This window comes from Giraffa tippelskirchi, chromosome 2 (assembly GCF_054371585.1).
Source record: "Giraffa tippelskirchi isolate mGirTip1 chromosome 2, T2T-mGirTip1v1.2.pri, whole genome shotgun sequence".
Taxonomy (NCBI): Eukaryota; Metazoa; Chordata; class Mammalia; order Artiodactyla; family Giraffidae; genus Giraffa; species Giraffa tippelskirchi.
This window is the reverse complement of record NC_137276.1, coordinates 237,551,532-237,567,243: the sequence shown is the minus strand read 5'-3', so window position 1 is coordinate 237,567,243 and position 15,712 is coordinate 237,551,532. Positions and strand designations below refer to the sequence as shown.

General features: G+C 46.8%; 1 long non-coding RNA gene across 2 annotated transcripts; it reads left to right on the top strand.

Annotated features, from left to right (window-relative positions):
• Nucleotides 1–12,560: 12,560 nt before the first annotated feature.
• Nucleotides 12,561–13,875, top strand: LOC145532975 (uncharacterized). Of its 2 annotated transcripts, none has more exons than XR_014073736.1 (3): nt 12,561–12,759; nt 13,050–13,202; nt 13,329–13,875. It is a non-coding gene; the product is annotated as an uncharacterized LOC145532975 (long non-coding RNA). The 2 variants fall into 2 exon arrangements; XR_014073737.1 differs by having other exon boundaries at nt 12,561–12,896.
• The last annotated feature ends 1,837 nt before the right edge of the window (nt 13,876–15,712 follow it).

The following is a 15,712-nucleotide window of genomic DNA, read 5'->3' as shown; positions in this document are numbered from 1 at the left end:
AATCCCAGCAAGTGAATCATCCCTATTTTAGGGCCATAGAGGAGCAGCCTTACGGCCTCTGGCGTAGCCCCCTCTCTGAGTGCGTACTTCTGAGCGGCCCAGGTGGATAAGGTAAGCTGAGGTCCCTTGACACGTGGTTTTCAAAGCATATTTACACTTCGCGTGGGTCAACAACCTTGATATTTGCCAGAGGTCTCTGAACAGATGATGGAAATATTTTATCTCACATTTAAGCCAACTCCCTCGTGTTGATATTTCAGCGTAGAGGGCGGGGCTGAGTCATGGGGAGGAGGGACGTGGAGGAGGGGAAGGCGCAGAGGGCAGAGACGCGGTTGCTGAAGTCTCGAGCTTGGCAGATGAAAAGGGCTTGGTTCTAACAGAAAGCTCTAGCATTAATCGTAAGAATTTGGTGTCCTCGAGACTCCCCTGGTGGTTAAGTCTTCCAGGGGTTCAGACTCTGCCCTCCCAAAGCAGGGGGCCTGGGTTCGATCCTTCGTCAAGGAACTAGAGCCTGCGTGCTGCAACTGAAGATCTCGTGTGCCACAACTAAGACCTGACAGCCAAAATAAAAAGAACCTGGGGGCCTCAATAAAAAAGTGCATGTTTACCCAGAACAGTGCAACTGGGGCAAGAGTCACAGTTAACGTGTCCATTTTAGTAAGAGACTGAAGAGAAACGTATGCACCCGTCCTGAACGTTCACGTGCGAATGTCTTGCCATTTTGCTTTTGACAGAGGAATAAAACTGTTTGTGTGTATTTCTTTTTTTTTTTTAATCACTAGCAGTGTCTGAGCTATTGCCTTGGGCTATTCAAAGATCTTAAACCTTAAGAAAAGGTGCCGTTTCCTTTGACTCATTTTTTTTTTTTTTTGAAAGTAAGGCTGGTAATGCTAAGCACCTCCAGGGGTGCTCAGTGGCTTCAGTCGTGTCTGACTTTGAGCAACTGCATAGACTGTAGCCCACAGGCTCCTCTGTCCACGGGATTCTCCAGGCAGGAATACTGGAGTGGGTTGCCTTGCCCTCCTCCAAGGGATCTTCCCAACCCAGGGATCGAACCCAAGTCCCTGCATTGGCAGGCAGGTCCTTTACCACTAGCACCACCTGGGAAGCATGGTAATGCTAAGTATGTCGGTTATTGATTTGCAGGGTGATTAATACCCTCAGGTAGCCAAGTCGTACCAAGCTCCCTTGAAGAGAAAGGCTGTAGTGCGGCGACTCTATTGCCTTAAATAAAATCAGAACGGATAATTCACTTGCTGAGATTCATTTACTGAAAGAAAAACAGCTAAAATTTTTTATTTCTAGAAAGGAAATTTGACACAGTAAGAGGGACTCCAGATTTTCTTCCTAAGGAAAGAGGTTGTTTACGGTTAAGATTGCGTGGAGTGTGTGGAGATCCTGCCCGTCTCCGGGGTCCAGTCTGGAGCATAGACAGTGCACCATATCATATCCTGGTTAAGGGAATTCTCTGCTGGTCCAGTGGTCAGGACTCAGAGCTTTCACTGCCAAAGTCTCAGCTTCGATTCTTGATCAGGTAACTAAGACCCCACAAACCACAGCAAAAAGAAGGAAATCCCTTACGTCCTGCCTCTGCTGCATGGTTGATGGGGGACCTGGAAGCAGCGGCCGATTTAAATGTCATTGCAGTTATTTGCTTTGAATGCTGTGTCAGGTGACGCCTTGAAAGGACCAATCTTTCCCGTGCAAATACTTGTTGTTTTTTAGGTTACACAGTCTTTCAGTCACATTTTCACAGCAATCATTTCATGCCAGGCCCTGACCTGGTTGCTGTGTTGGGAATATACCTCTGCTGAAAGACTGGCTGTCCTGGAATGCCTTACAACTCCGCGAGGCACAGAGGTAAGGAAAATGAAAGCGTCACTCAGTAGTGTCCAGCTCTTTGTGACCCCACGGACTTGAGTCCACCAGGCTCCTCTCTCCACGGGATTTCTCAGACAAGGATACTGGAGTGGATAGCTGTTTCCTACTCCAGGGGATCTTTCCAACCCAGGGATCGAACCCAGGTCTCTTGCATTGCAGGCAGATTCTTTACCATCTGAGCCACCAGGGAAGCCCAATAAAAAAGCACAAAAGTGGACTATAATATAGCTAAGAGCAACAGCAAGGATTCTGGAACCAGTGTAACTGGGTTTAAATCCTGGTTCAGTCTTTCACTAAAAGCGTGACTTTGGGTAGATTATTTATCTTCTTTTATCTTCATTTTCCTAGCTATGAGATATAGAGAACAGCAGTAAGCCCCTGTTAGGATTACAGAAGTCCCCACACACGAGTGAGTTCTGTTCCGAGAGTGCATGCCTATGTCCAATTCATTTGAAAGCCCAGCAAAGTCACCCTAGGGACCCAGTCAGCTGGATAGCAGTGTACTGCAATCGGTTTACAAAACTTCACACAAATGACACGTAAGAAACAAGCAAACACAAAATCGAAGAAGACTTTTTAATCTTACAGCACAGCGCCTTGAAAAGCACAGCAGTACAACAGCTGGTATACAGAGGCTAGCATGCACGCTTGCATCTTTGAAAGTTTGTGATGTGAAGGTTCATACGTAGGGACTTACTGTATTATTAGTACAAAATGAATTGGTACTTAAAACTCTGAGTAGAGTGCCTGTGACCTTGTAAGCGTTCGTTAAATATCAGCTATTTTCATTTCTTTCAGGTTTAGACTCTTGCCTCAATATCCTCATCGGTAAGATAAGCCTCATATCATAGCATCACTGACTCAATGAACATGAGTGTGACAAACTCTGCGAGATAGTGATGGACGGGGAGCCTGGTGTGCTGCAGTCCACGGGGTTGCAAAGAGTCCGACATGACTTAGCGACCAAATAACAACAAATATCATATGCCCTGACAATATAACAGGTTTATCAACAGGCTTGAATAAAAGCACTCACACGTTTAAGGGATGATACAATTATATGTGCTTATAATGAGATTTGTTTTCCAACTTCAGGTTCATGAGAGTGTTAAGTCTGTGCTTATAAATGTCCAGGGTGGAGTTTGAGAGAACCATAAGAGAAAGGACTATTTTTCCTATTTGTTGCTTTCTCAGCCTCTGCTTCCTTATTTGGGATGGAAGAGAGCGTGTTTTGTGCAGTTTTGGGGAGTATTAAAGGAGCACTCGTTTAAAGTACCTGGCAAAGAACAGATGGTTAAGTCATCTTAGGTGAACATGAAGGGACTCCCGAGGTGGCTCCAGTGTTAAAGAACCCACCTGCCAATGTAGGAAAAGTAAGAGATGTGAGTTCAATCCCTGGGTTGGGAAGCTCCCCTGGAGGAGGGCATGGCAACCCACTCCAGTATTCTTGCCTGGAGAATCCCACGGGCAGAGGAGCCCGGTGGGCTACGGTCCATGGGGTCGCAGAGTCAGACATGACTGGAGCAGCTGAGCACCCACACATGCAGGCTGATACGAAAAGAAAAGAAAAAGGGGGAATGAAAGGCGGACTTTGGAAGAAGGGCAGTGAAGCCCAACATGGAGACCACTGAGGAGAACCTCAGATCTGCGGATGCCTGGGCTTGTGGCCTGGGGCAGAGCCCCCGTTCCTGCTACTGCTCATTTCTCTCCACTTCATCTCGCTGCTGTCTCCTGCTCCAGCCGCTCCGCTCAACACCAGAGGGGCATGAATTAACCAGCCCCGAATCAATCCTGGCATCAGAAGAAGGAGGGATGAAGTTCTCCCTGCTGGTTCTAAAAGTCATATTTTGTTGTGGCCCTTTAAATGGGCTGGAACTTGGGGGCACAGAGTCGACTGATAAGAAAGTGAAAGAAGGAAGAAAAGAGGCTGAGCCGCCTGAAGGGGACGGAGAGAGAGAGACGGGGACCAGTGCTCTGGTGGAACAAAGGCGTTTATTTAACATATTGTGGGCATATATATACTCTCTTACAAGATAGCCCTTTTTAGCAGAGACAGGGATCAAAAATCCAACAAGTCATCCAGAAAGCCAGAGGCTAGAATCATTCTCAAGAGAGGGGGTTGTAAAAGTTACTTTACATATCAGAAGGGAAGAGAGTTGTAAATGGCTGCTGTTCACCACATGGAATTTCCATATGAATGAGATACATGAATTTCTATTATCCCCGAAACCTGGCTTGCCAGCCCTCTGGCACCTGGATTCAGGTGCTGTTAAGGAACATAGAATTCATGGAAGACTGAAAACAGCACACAGGAAGCCTCCTGTTAAATGTATCCTGACAATATTTCCCTACGATTTGTGATTTACTGGATGAGCTACGTGAATATTTACCAAATCATTTCCCACTCTTGACCAGACTACCCACTTGCACGCGTCTGTGGACGATCAGTGCTAGCATGGGTCACATGTGACTAGAGTCCAAGAGACCCTTGGAATTTTCCCCTTAGCCTTACTTTTCTCTCTTCCTTCATGATTGGAGGATCTTAAACACGAAAATGTTTCAGCTGCAACCTGGTCCAGTTTAGTTCAACACTGTGCATCGAGCAACTCTTTGACCGCTTGGTTTCTGTGAGTTATGATGTCGTGGGAATGTATCCCTGTGGTTGTCTTTGAAGTTTCTTGAAGCCAGAAGGAGGAGGAAGAAAGAAGGATGCTCTGACCTGCCAGAGTTCCCTAAGACAGGTTATTTTCTATTTTAAGAATTATGAGTGACTATGAAGATGGATGGTAATTGAAAGAAAACAATGAATTAATAGCCGGAAGCATAGTAATAGGTCAGGGGACTACTTCATTTAGAGGAAAGGTTAATTAATCGGATACGTGTGTGATAAAGACATCTCAGGGTGGCGTTTTAGTTGACAGGCACATCCTCACACTAGCGTGCTCTATCAGAGGATTTCAACTCGTTGCCCTGTTGACCCTGCCTGATTCTGCGTTAACCAGGGTAAGCAGGCGTGCAGTTTCCAGAGGGTCTTTGAGGGGAGGAAGCAATGGCCTTCTAGCCATTCAGTGATGGCTTACTCACCCTGTACCCCAGCCACGTGACTCACTGTCACTGCTGCCTGAGAACGTTTGCAGTAAAAGAAATAAAGACATGGTCGAACCTCTCTCTTCTATGGAATAAAATGAATCTATTGCACATGTTAATTGTACAGAAAAGACTTGCTCCCATTAAAGAAATCTTAGGCCACCCAAGAAGATGTGTATGGACCCAGGAGTCAATTCACAACATTCTTACGTAGACTACAAATCCTGTTAAGACTTACATCATATGATAAAGATTTCTTTACATAAAATAATAGATCAGTGGTATCAATGAAAAAAATAGTTTATTTTTGAATGAAAACACAGTATGAAAATACTATAAAGGAAAACTTTACAGTTTAAAAGGGAATCTTAATACTTGTCATTTCATTTACTTCATACAGAATGATCTTAGGTGAATAGTGTTATCTTGTGTGATCATCTTTCACCTGGAAATCCACCCCTCACTGCTGATGCTGCAGAAAAAAAGGGGGGCTTCTCCTTCTGGCTCCGTGGATTGCTTCTTGGGTGGTTCCTGTGGTACAAAGTGACCTGCAGTATGTGGGACACCCAGGGACACTCACATTCAGGCTTGCCACTATGGCACCAGCCTTGATCCAGCTGGTCCCGCCCAAGCAGGGGTTTTCTGTAGGCCCTCGAGCGCATTTCACTGCCTTCCAGCCTCAGTCCAGAGGCTCGACATTTCTGGTCCAGGCAACCAAGCAAACCTCTCTGCTATTCAGTGGGCTACATCTCTACCTTCTTCAACCAAGTCTGGATCCTATCTTGGGGCATGCTTCTTCCAAATTTTTTCCTTCCTTGGCGCGTCTTCCTCCACCATAGGGTATTCCCTGGCATTCTCTTTCGTATCTTCGTAGGAGCTAACACTCCGTAAGTAATTACTAATTCTTTCTTTAAGTGTTTCCTGTTCCAACTGTCTGTCCCTTGACTGACTTGATACACGCCCCTGGTAGCAGACGCGCCTGTGGTCCTGCCTGTCCCTGCCGTCACACACCGCTCCACTCCATGCCTCAGGAGTGCTACTGCAAGCACCCTGATATTCAGGCTTTGTCTTTGCATTCAGGGCTTGCTGCGGGGGTAGCATGTCTGCGAGCCTCCTGCAGCCATTGGCCGGTGAGAGCTGGAGGATGAAGACCCCAGCTTCTTCCTCCTTCCGATGGTACAACTCACGGTCATGCTTGCAGTGTCTCCTAGACTCCTCTAGGCCACTGGTCCTCAGCTGCTCAGAGAGATGATGTGCTCAACAATACATCTTTTATATCTTCAGAAAAACATGGTTCACAAGGATACACCCCAGTGTTCACTGCAGTATTATTCATAATAGCCAGAACATGGGAGCAACCTAAATGTCCATCAACAGAAGAATGGGTAAACAAGATGTGGTGGATATATACAATGGAATATATTACTCAGCCATAAAAAGAATGAAATAATGCCTTTTGCAGCAACATGAATGGACCTGGAGATTATCATACTAAGAGAAGTAAGTCTGACAGAGAAAGACAAATGTATCACTTACATTCAGAATCTAAAAAAATGATACAAATGAAATTATTTACAAAATAGAAACAGACTCCCAGACATAGGGAACAAACTTATGGTTACCAGAGGAGAAGGGCGGGTGCCAGTTAGGGTGATTGGGATTGACGTATATGCACTGCTATATAAAAAACAGATAACCAACAAGGACCTGCTAAATACCATAGGGAATGGTTCTGAACACTCTGTAATGGCCTATATGCAAAAATAATCTAAAGAAGAGTAGACATATAAGTATAACTGATTCACTTTGCTGTACAGCAGAAACTAACACAACATTGTTAATCCACAATTTAATTAAAAATGCACCTTTTATGGACTTCCTTTCCTTCCTTGACTTATTTCCCCTACCAGTGTCTCCTGAGGTCACCCCCAAGTAAACTATAGGACAGGCTCCTAGTTCTCAAATGGACACACTGCATCTCAGAGATGAGGGAAGGAGGAGTCTGAGGATTTAGTGATGATGTCTAAAGTCAAAAATACACAAAGAGGAGCTGAAAACTCAGCTCATCTCAGCCCCGGCCTCGTTATTTACATGTATTCAGCGTATATCTCTGTAAAGGTATTAGATAAATTCAGACTTCTTAGTCTAGAATACAGGTGCCCCATATACAAAAAATAAAATTGACTCGTTTAAAAGTGAAAACACACTGCTCGGAAACAGCAGTTCTGAAAACGCTGACCCCTGACCAGGAGCGTCAGCGTCACTGAGAACTCGTTAGAAACGCAAATCCAGGCCCCACCCCAGACGCCCAGAGTCAGAAATCCCGGGCGTGGACCCCGGCGACGGCTGGTGGTTCTGATGCCGCTGAAATTTAAGACGCCTGCTCTGGTCCGGACGACAAAGGGACCAACCCAGGCTGACGCAGGGCTTAAGCAGGCGGGAATTTACTGTAATAATATATTACTCTGTCAGATGTTTAATGTTAACAGTGAATCTCTAAAGGTTTCCCACAGCTGCCACACAGGCATCATGAGAATAAATAAGGGCTTCCCTGGTAGCTCAGCTGGCAAAGAATCCGCCTACAATGTGGGAGACCCCGGTTCAATTCCCGGGTCGGGAAGATCCCCTGGAGAAGGGAAAGGCGATTCTGGTCTGGAGAATTCCATGGACTGTATAGTCCGTGGTCACAAAGACTCGGACACGACTGAGCGACTTTCACTTTCACTTTGCCTTCTCATCCTTCCGTGTGTGATACTTCTGGTCAGTAGGTACCGCCTCTCCACATCAGATTATAGGTTGTTAGCTATTTTCTGTGACTGCGATCGAAAGAGCTTGAAGTTGCTCTAATGGCTTACACACGCAGCTGGTTCTATGCTGACATATGAAGCCTTGGTTTATGTTTCATGTACCACAACCTCTGTAACTAACACTAAGAAAGACACGGGCTTGGTTTTCCCTGGTACATGCTGTCCATAGTCTTGTGGGGAAGCTTCTCTTCCAGGCCATGCTTCTAGTGAGCCAGCATCTTTTCCCAAAGCAGACCTTACGAAACAGATACACCGAGGCTCTCCTAGGAATACAATTTTTCACAAGGATATCATGAGGCTAAAAGGTAGAAATAGGAAATATGGGAATGAAGAGAGCCTATTCTAATCAGAAAGTGATATGTTCATCTATCAGTTTGGTTTTACTTATTTTTCTTTTCAATTCTCTATCTTCAAAAATTTTTTATTGAAATTAGTGGATTTTCAATGTTGGTTTGGTTTCAGGTGTACAGCAAAGTGATTCATATACATATATATTATTTTTACATTCTTTTTCATTATAGGTTATTATAAGATGGTAAATACAGTTCTCTTTGCTATGTAGTAGGTCCTTGTTGGTTATTTACTTTATATTTAGTGTTAATAGTGTGTATACTTTAATCCCAAACTCCTAATGTTCCCCTCCCCACCCTTGCCCTTTTGGTTAGCATGAGTTTGTTCTGCGTCTATCAGTATGATTTTAAAACACAGAGGAAGATTTGAAATAGAAAATGATGAGTCTCCTAGAAGAAGGTCGACGTTGATATGTATGTTATTAAACATACAACATATAACTGTATTATTGCAGTCCAAGCTTCAGTTGTTTGAGACCCACTTCAGCCTGGGCTGGTTCTTTGTGGCCCAGACTAGCGCAGTAGTCTCAGCTTCTAGTGACATCAGAATCATCCTGAATCCCTGGGGTTCTCCCCCATCCCCCCTCCAGGTTTCCGACTCTATAACCTCTGGTTGGGGACTGAGAATTTGCACTTCTAACTAGTTCTCAGCGACACTGATGCTTCTGGTCAGGGGCCACATTTTAAGAACCACTGTTTCAGAGCAGCGTGTTTCCATACTGTTTGCGTACTGCAGTCACCCGAGCGGTGTTAAATATTACCAATGCTTGGGTTCCTCTCAGGCAAACTAAATCAAACTCTTTGAGATTAGGGCCAGGAATCTGGCTTTTAAAAGCTGTATAGGTAATTCTCACGGCAGTCAGAGTCAAGAACCAATGTTTATCTGGTGTTTCTAAAAAAACAGTGTAATATGTACACCTTAGGATCTTGTTAAAATGCAGACACCGATTCAACAGCTCTGGGCTGGAGTCCAAAATTCGCATTTTTAATCAGCTTCCAGATGAAGTTGTTGTGGCTGCTCCACAGACCACCTTTGAGAACCAAGGATCAGAAATGTTTTTTATCCTTGTTCTGTGGATGCAGGTTCTGAACAAGCTAACAAAAGAAATATACTAAGTGATCCCGGTGCAGGGCTCAAATGCCTTTTCGGTTAGAAACCAGAGGTGACAGTCTGATTTTTTTCTGCCTGATTCGAGCAGGAGGAACAGTCAGGACACATTGTGGGCAATGGGTCAGTTACCATGGTGACTTTCAGAAATCCGTATTTCCACTGAGGGCTCCTGGACGTCTGGCCGGTCACAGCAAGGGACCCCAATGACACTAGGTGGCCACGCAGCTGCAGCCCCTCCAAGGCCTCAATACCCCCTGAGGACCGGGGCTGAGTCTGAGCCTTTTCTTCAGCAGCGGTTAACGTGACCCCCACTCCCGGTTCAGGAGTGATTCCTCCTGAACCCTCCTGAACGAGGACAGGTGAACCCTCGTGAAGAAGAGACTGCCACTGAGTGTAGAAAATTCACCACTGAAAGCAAAGGCATAGTGCACGCTCTACCCTGGAGGGAGTTCTTAGCCGAAAAGGGTCCCCTCAAGGGGGCATACTGGGGAGGGCGTGGCAGCCCACTCCAGGATTCCTGCCGGGAGAATCCCGTGGACAGAGGAGCCTGTGGGCTACAGTCCATGGGGTTGCAAGAGTCAGACACGACTTAGCGACTGGATCAAGGGCGTATATTGGTTTCTTACAGAAATGAAAAACATGGACAGACATACTTTCAAGTCTTTATTTCCTCCCATTTTATTTTCTGTCATACTCAAATATATCACATGGATGTACAATTTTTATCAACTGTAAAGAAAAAAGGGGAAAACCTCTAAAAGTCTGAGCTCTAGAGTCAGCATTGACTTCATCTCATATACAAACTCTTCACAGAAGGGAGAGAAGCCTGAAGCAGAGGGGCCTGAGGAGGCCTGGCTTTGCCCACAGGCCCCGTCCTGCTCACCTCGCTGCTTTTTCTAGAAGGTTCAGCTCTTTAATCCCCTGAAACCACGGGTGCGGAGGTGCGGTCTCTGCCTCGCTGGGCCACGCTCAGGTCTTCTGGGAGCTCTCTGTTCGGGGCTCTGCTGACCGAGGCCACCCCAGGGTGGCTTCTCTCAGGCCTCGCCGCCGGCATGACGGTCGGCGGTTCCCCGGCCGGAGCCATGCTCTCCCAGGGAGTCCAGGGAGAGGCTCTGAAGGCATCCGCGTCAAGTGGCTGACTGCGCACCCTCTCTGCCGCCAGCCAAGGAGCTCTGGACAAGGCCGCTTGCCAAGAGGCTCTCAGGCTTGTGGCTGACACAGCCCAGGTCTTCCGTGACCCAGGGTGGTGGGTCCGACCCGTGTGTGTGTGTGTGTGTGTGTGTGTGTGTGTGGCTTCTGAAGCAACCACAAGCTTCCACAGAGAAACTTGAGGGCAAAAAAAGTATATGCTTATGTAGCACGCTCATATCAGTGAGTACATGTCCTGCACCTTCCTGTAATTGTATTAAGAGGTTTTTTCTTTTTTTTAAAGGCTTTACTTGCTAAAATTTAGATAAACCAGAAACCACACGTGTTGGGGCTGAGGCGGTGGGAGCAGAGAGCATGTTTTTCACCTGGCGTCTCCTCAGTGATGCTTTCTTAAAGGTAGATGTTGACATGATGGTAAATGCCGTGAGCAGTGGGCTGTTGGGGGACATAGTGTAAAAGCTGCATCGTGACCTTTGAGGAGAGAATTGTCAAAAGGGGCTCAGGCTCCGGGAGTGAGCCTGGGATGCGTGGGGAGGGTGAGGGAGAGACGGAGGGGAAGGTGGACAGACAGGAGCCCCAGGGAGGAGGCAGGGGCGAGCTCGAGGGGGAGGGATGGAGGGATCAGGGGAAGGAGAGGGAGACAGAGGCGCCGGGAGGCGGGTGGGAAGGACCCACGGGGAGAGCTGACATTTGCACAGCAGCCCTCGGAGGTCAGGCAGTGTGCAGTCACATCAATCACTTCATTAAACCCTCACACAGACTCTGCAACCTAGATGCAGTCTGATCCTCGATTTTCAAATGGAGAAATGAGGACTCAGTTGTGTGAAATAACTCGTCTGCAGTCCCAGATCAAGGGGAAAACGGTTGGACACAAATCCTCGCTTGTGTTCCGCCGAAGATCCTACTCCTTTCTCAGCATCTTGTTTATTTGGAGCATTTATCACAGGATGAGATGAAAGAAGTGGGCAAAGGCAGACTTTGGAATAGCCTTTAACTGAGTCTCTGCATGTGCTGAGGCTCCACTATGGTGGTGATTGTGGAAGATGACACGGGGAATGATAGATACCAGAGTAAAGACAGTGTCTGGTGAGGACGACCTTGGGAAAGGAGCCACAGCCTCACGGGAAGCAGCAGCCTCAGCAAGCTCGGCTGGGGATAAGCTCCTTTACAGTTCTGGGTAAAATCATAATCCTGACGGGAGCAGTTCCAGTCCACCCCGGGGACACCCATAGCAGCTATCATTCTCCAACCAGATAGTTGGCTTGATTCGCATCCAAGTATGCTTCTCCCTATCCAGTGGAACTGACCCATCTAGGAGAGTTCAAAGGGCATTTTCACTTTTTTTTCCCTTTCTAGAAAATCCAAATGAAACTTGAAACAGAGAAGGGGGTAGGGATGCGTAAACTATGTGATAATGGTCCAAAGGTATAAACTTCTAGTTACAAAATTATTAAGTCCTGGGGATGTAAGTACAACAGCGTGACTATATTTAATCATGCTGAATTGTACATTTGGCAGTTGCTAATGATAAAAGTTCTTACCATAAGAAAAAATTGAAACTGTGTGTTGGATATTATTGTGGTTATTTTGCAGTGTATCCAAATTTCAAATCATTATGTTGAAACTCATATAATGTTATATGTAAATTATATCTCCATTAAATAAAACAGCTCTTAGTTTCAAAACAAGAAGATGTACAACAAATGAAGTGGTGCTAGTGAATGGCACATGGTAGGCATTCAAACGTTAGGATTTAAGCGGTGAGGGAACGCTCGAAGGTCTCTTGGAGCAAATGATCCATCACTTTCATGAAACAATCATCGATGTGGTAGCAACGAATGGGAACAGTGTTGCACGCAGTTGTCAGTTATAACTGGGTTGGTTCTAACTGATCTAACTCCTCACTATCAAGATGATGACACTGCTTGGAGCCGTGTTTCTAGAGTGTGCTCCCTGGACCATCTATATCAGAACCACTCGGGACCCAGCCCATATCTGAGGTGTCAGGACTGACATCTCTGTTTTGATGAGAGCCCCCACGTAGCAGACTGGGGTGAGCACAGCCTTTAGCACTCAGCCATCACCGCGCCTCATCACGCCCCACTGTTGCCAGGCAACAGGCCCTGCGCAGCCATTGGCCAGTGCCTCACTGGGCCCCGCCCACAAGCAAGCCGCGGTCCAGGAGCGGGTCCAGCTCTGGGTGGGGCCGCACCCGGCCTGCCCGCTGGTAACAAGCTGCCCAGGAGGGGCAGGTAGTGAGGGGATGCAGCCAATAGCTGGTCATCAGGTGGAGAGGGAGGAGACGCAGCTTCAGGCCTCCTCCCGGAAGCCCTCCAGCTCACCTCAACTTGGGCCAGCGGCGCTGGGGGCCCAGGTAACAGGCTGCGGCCGTGCTTTGCGGGGCTCCAGAGCCTCACCAGGCCCCCCGAGGCGGGCCCAGGCCTTGAGGCAGCGATGAACCTCTTCCCCGCCCCTGTTTCTGCAACCTAATAGCGGCGGCCGTCTTCCTGGGTCAGTCTGTGGGACCTGGTCTCCCCACCCCAGTATGGGCAGCCCGAGGGGCCTCAGAGCCAGCTGGGTTGGGTGCCTGGTGCCTCGGGGATGACAGCTGGGCAGGGTGTGGGAATCCGGGGGAGCTGGCGTCTGAGATCTGCCTCCTCTCAGCCAGGACCGGGACCCTGGAGGGGGAACGTTCTGCCTTGGGACCTCGCCCTTTCTTGTCAGGACAGAGCGGCACACTCTTTTGGTAGAGATTTACAGGAACATCGTTACCTGACCGCGACCTGCCTTCAAGAAGAAAGGCTCTGACACCAAGAGGTCTGCAACAACTAACCGTGGCCCTCCTTCACTTTCCCTTTAAACGGGCTTTGCGGAAAGCTTTCAGTAACTTTGGGGTTCTGAAGGCATGAACGTGACCTTGTAATCAACCTTTCTCCGTTCCAGATGTCAGTGTTTCAGGATTGTTTGGCCTCCCTGTGCAACACCCAGAAATACATTATTCAAACTGAAATTTGAGAACTCCTGATACAGGTGTTAACCAAGCCTCTCTATTATACAATTATAGACCCAAGGCTGTCGTTAATGAAATCTAGATGCTGGCCCACTCGTGTATAAATTAGCTAGGACTCAAACTTGTACTACTATAGACTCTAGACAAGTATTTCCCAATCTTTAATGCATGTAAATCACCAGGGAGTTTACTAAATGGCCAATTCCCAGACCCCATTCAAAGGGACTGGGTTGAAGCCAGATTTTCCTGGCATTTCAAACAACGACCTCGTGTGATCCTAATGTAGGTATTCTGCTAGATTCCCACCTCATCCAGAACCCTCTGGAAAACAATATTCCTGTCAGATAGTTAAGCAACCTCTGAGAGGACAATTTGTTTCCGATTTTTATCGCCTCTTACACAATAAAACTCCATTTGTAAGTAACTTAAATTGCCAGAAATGTCTTCTGACATTGTATCAAAATAAAGTCTAATATAATCTATCTGGTTCTCTTACATAGAATGGCACAGAAGACTTTAGTCCCCAATATTATTTTAAAGGAAATACACTTGACCAAGAACATCTGCGCTTCTCTTCTTTCTAGGTCCCTGTTTCGCTTCTTCGGCAGAGAGTGGGGAGGAGAGGAAAAGGTGGGGATACAGACGCGTATCTCGTGGGGGCGCTGCGGGCCTCTGCCGCTTGCAGAGCCACAGTGTTCAGAGAACCGAACATCTAGAAGAACTTGGAATTCTCATTTCCTAGAATAATATCACCACACACACAAGCACACAAAGAAAACCCAAGACGTGTCATTCTGAGCTGGTCTGGATGTGGGAGAGTCCTGTTTGTCAGCATAACGGTGATGATGGTGGTTTAGTCACAAGCTGTGTCCGACTCTTGCGATCCCGTGGACTGTAGCCCGCCAGGCTCCTCTGTCCACGGGATTTTCCAGGCAAGAATCCTGGAGTGGTTTGCCATTTCCTTCTCCAGGGTATCTTCCCGACCCAGGGATTGAACCCGGGTCTCCTGCGTTGCCGAGAGATTCTTTACCGACTGAGCTACAAGGGAAGCCCGATGGTGACGAGGGGAAAGGTTAATAAGGGATAGCGTGGGGCTGATTCACAGGAGGCAGGGGCCCTTTTGCAGTTCTCCCTGGTGCTTGCTCATTCCTGTCCAGCTGCAGACCTGCCCACTGCTGGGTCTGACACCCACTAAATCAGCTGTCAGGAGCAGGTACAGAGAAGGTGACTAGCTGGAAAATCATGGGCATATTTCCAGGCATGCCACTAGGACCTTCCCAAATCCACAGAGCTTGACAGATTTATCCCACTAAGGCATTCTTAGTCACTTCAGTCGTGTCCGACTTTGTGACCCCATGGACTGTAGCCCGCCAGGCTCCTCTGTCCATGGGATTCTCCAGACAAGAATACTGGCATGGGTTGCCATTTCCTCCTCCAGGGGATCTTCCCGACCTAGGGATCCAACCTGCATCTCACGTCTCCTGCATTGGCAGGCGGGTTCTTTACCACTAGTGCCACCTGGGAAACCCAATTTATCCCATAGGTGTGCTTAAAAAAAAAACACCAAAAACAAATATTTTATTTTATTCATGGATTTTAAGGGAAATTAATGGCAGGTACAACTTCAAAAGGCAGCAGGAATGGATTTGAACGTGAAAGGAGGGGTACCCAGAGTGGCCATGGGGGTTTGGGGCTGTTATTTAAAACAGTGTGACTGGGCAGGTTAAAAAAATCTGTGTCCCAATTATTCATTTACAAAATAGGAATAAAATAATACCTTTAGCATTGTTTGACTATTATGTAAGGAAACGTAAGGTGTCACTCCTTAAACATGTGTTGATACATAGTCAGTACTCACAGATCAGAATGTCAGGCTTTCTTGTTAGCCTCAGTGATAGCCGTGCCAGTTTTCCAGAGAGACAGTGGGAACCAACATCAGTTAGTTCTGTTGGCATGGTACTTAAAATGATGATGTAGGTCAGGATGAGCAAAAAGTGTAGCTACAAATACACATGTTAAATCCAGCTCTAGCCAGTTTAGGGTGTAAAAGTCACACACCGGGAGTCTTGCTTTGGGGAGATGTCTTTAATAATACAATTTTCAAACTATTTATTCTTTGCAGTAGGAAAAGGGAATGGGGGACTCCAGAAGGCGAATTCAGTATATTTTCTAAGAACATCTTAAATGATGAGGCCCTACACATTCTTAACCATAATAAACCTGAAGCGAAGGCATTTAAATTGTTACTGTGCCGGCATCTGAATTTGGATATTGGTTGAGGTGTAGAAAGCATTAGGGGTTCTAGACTGTTTCCAGC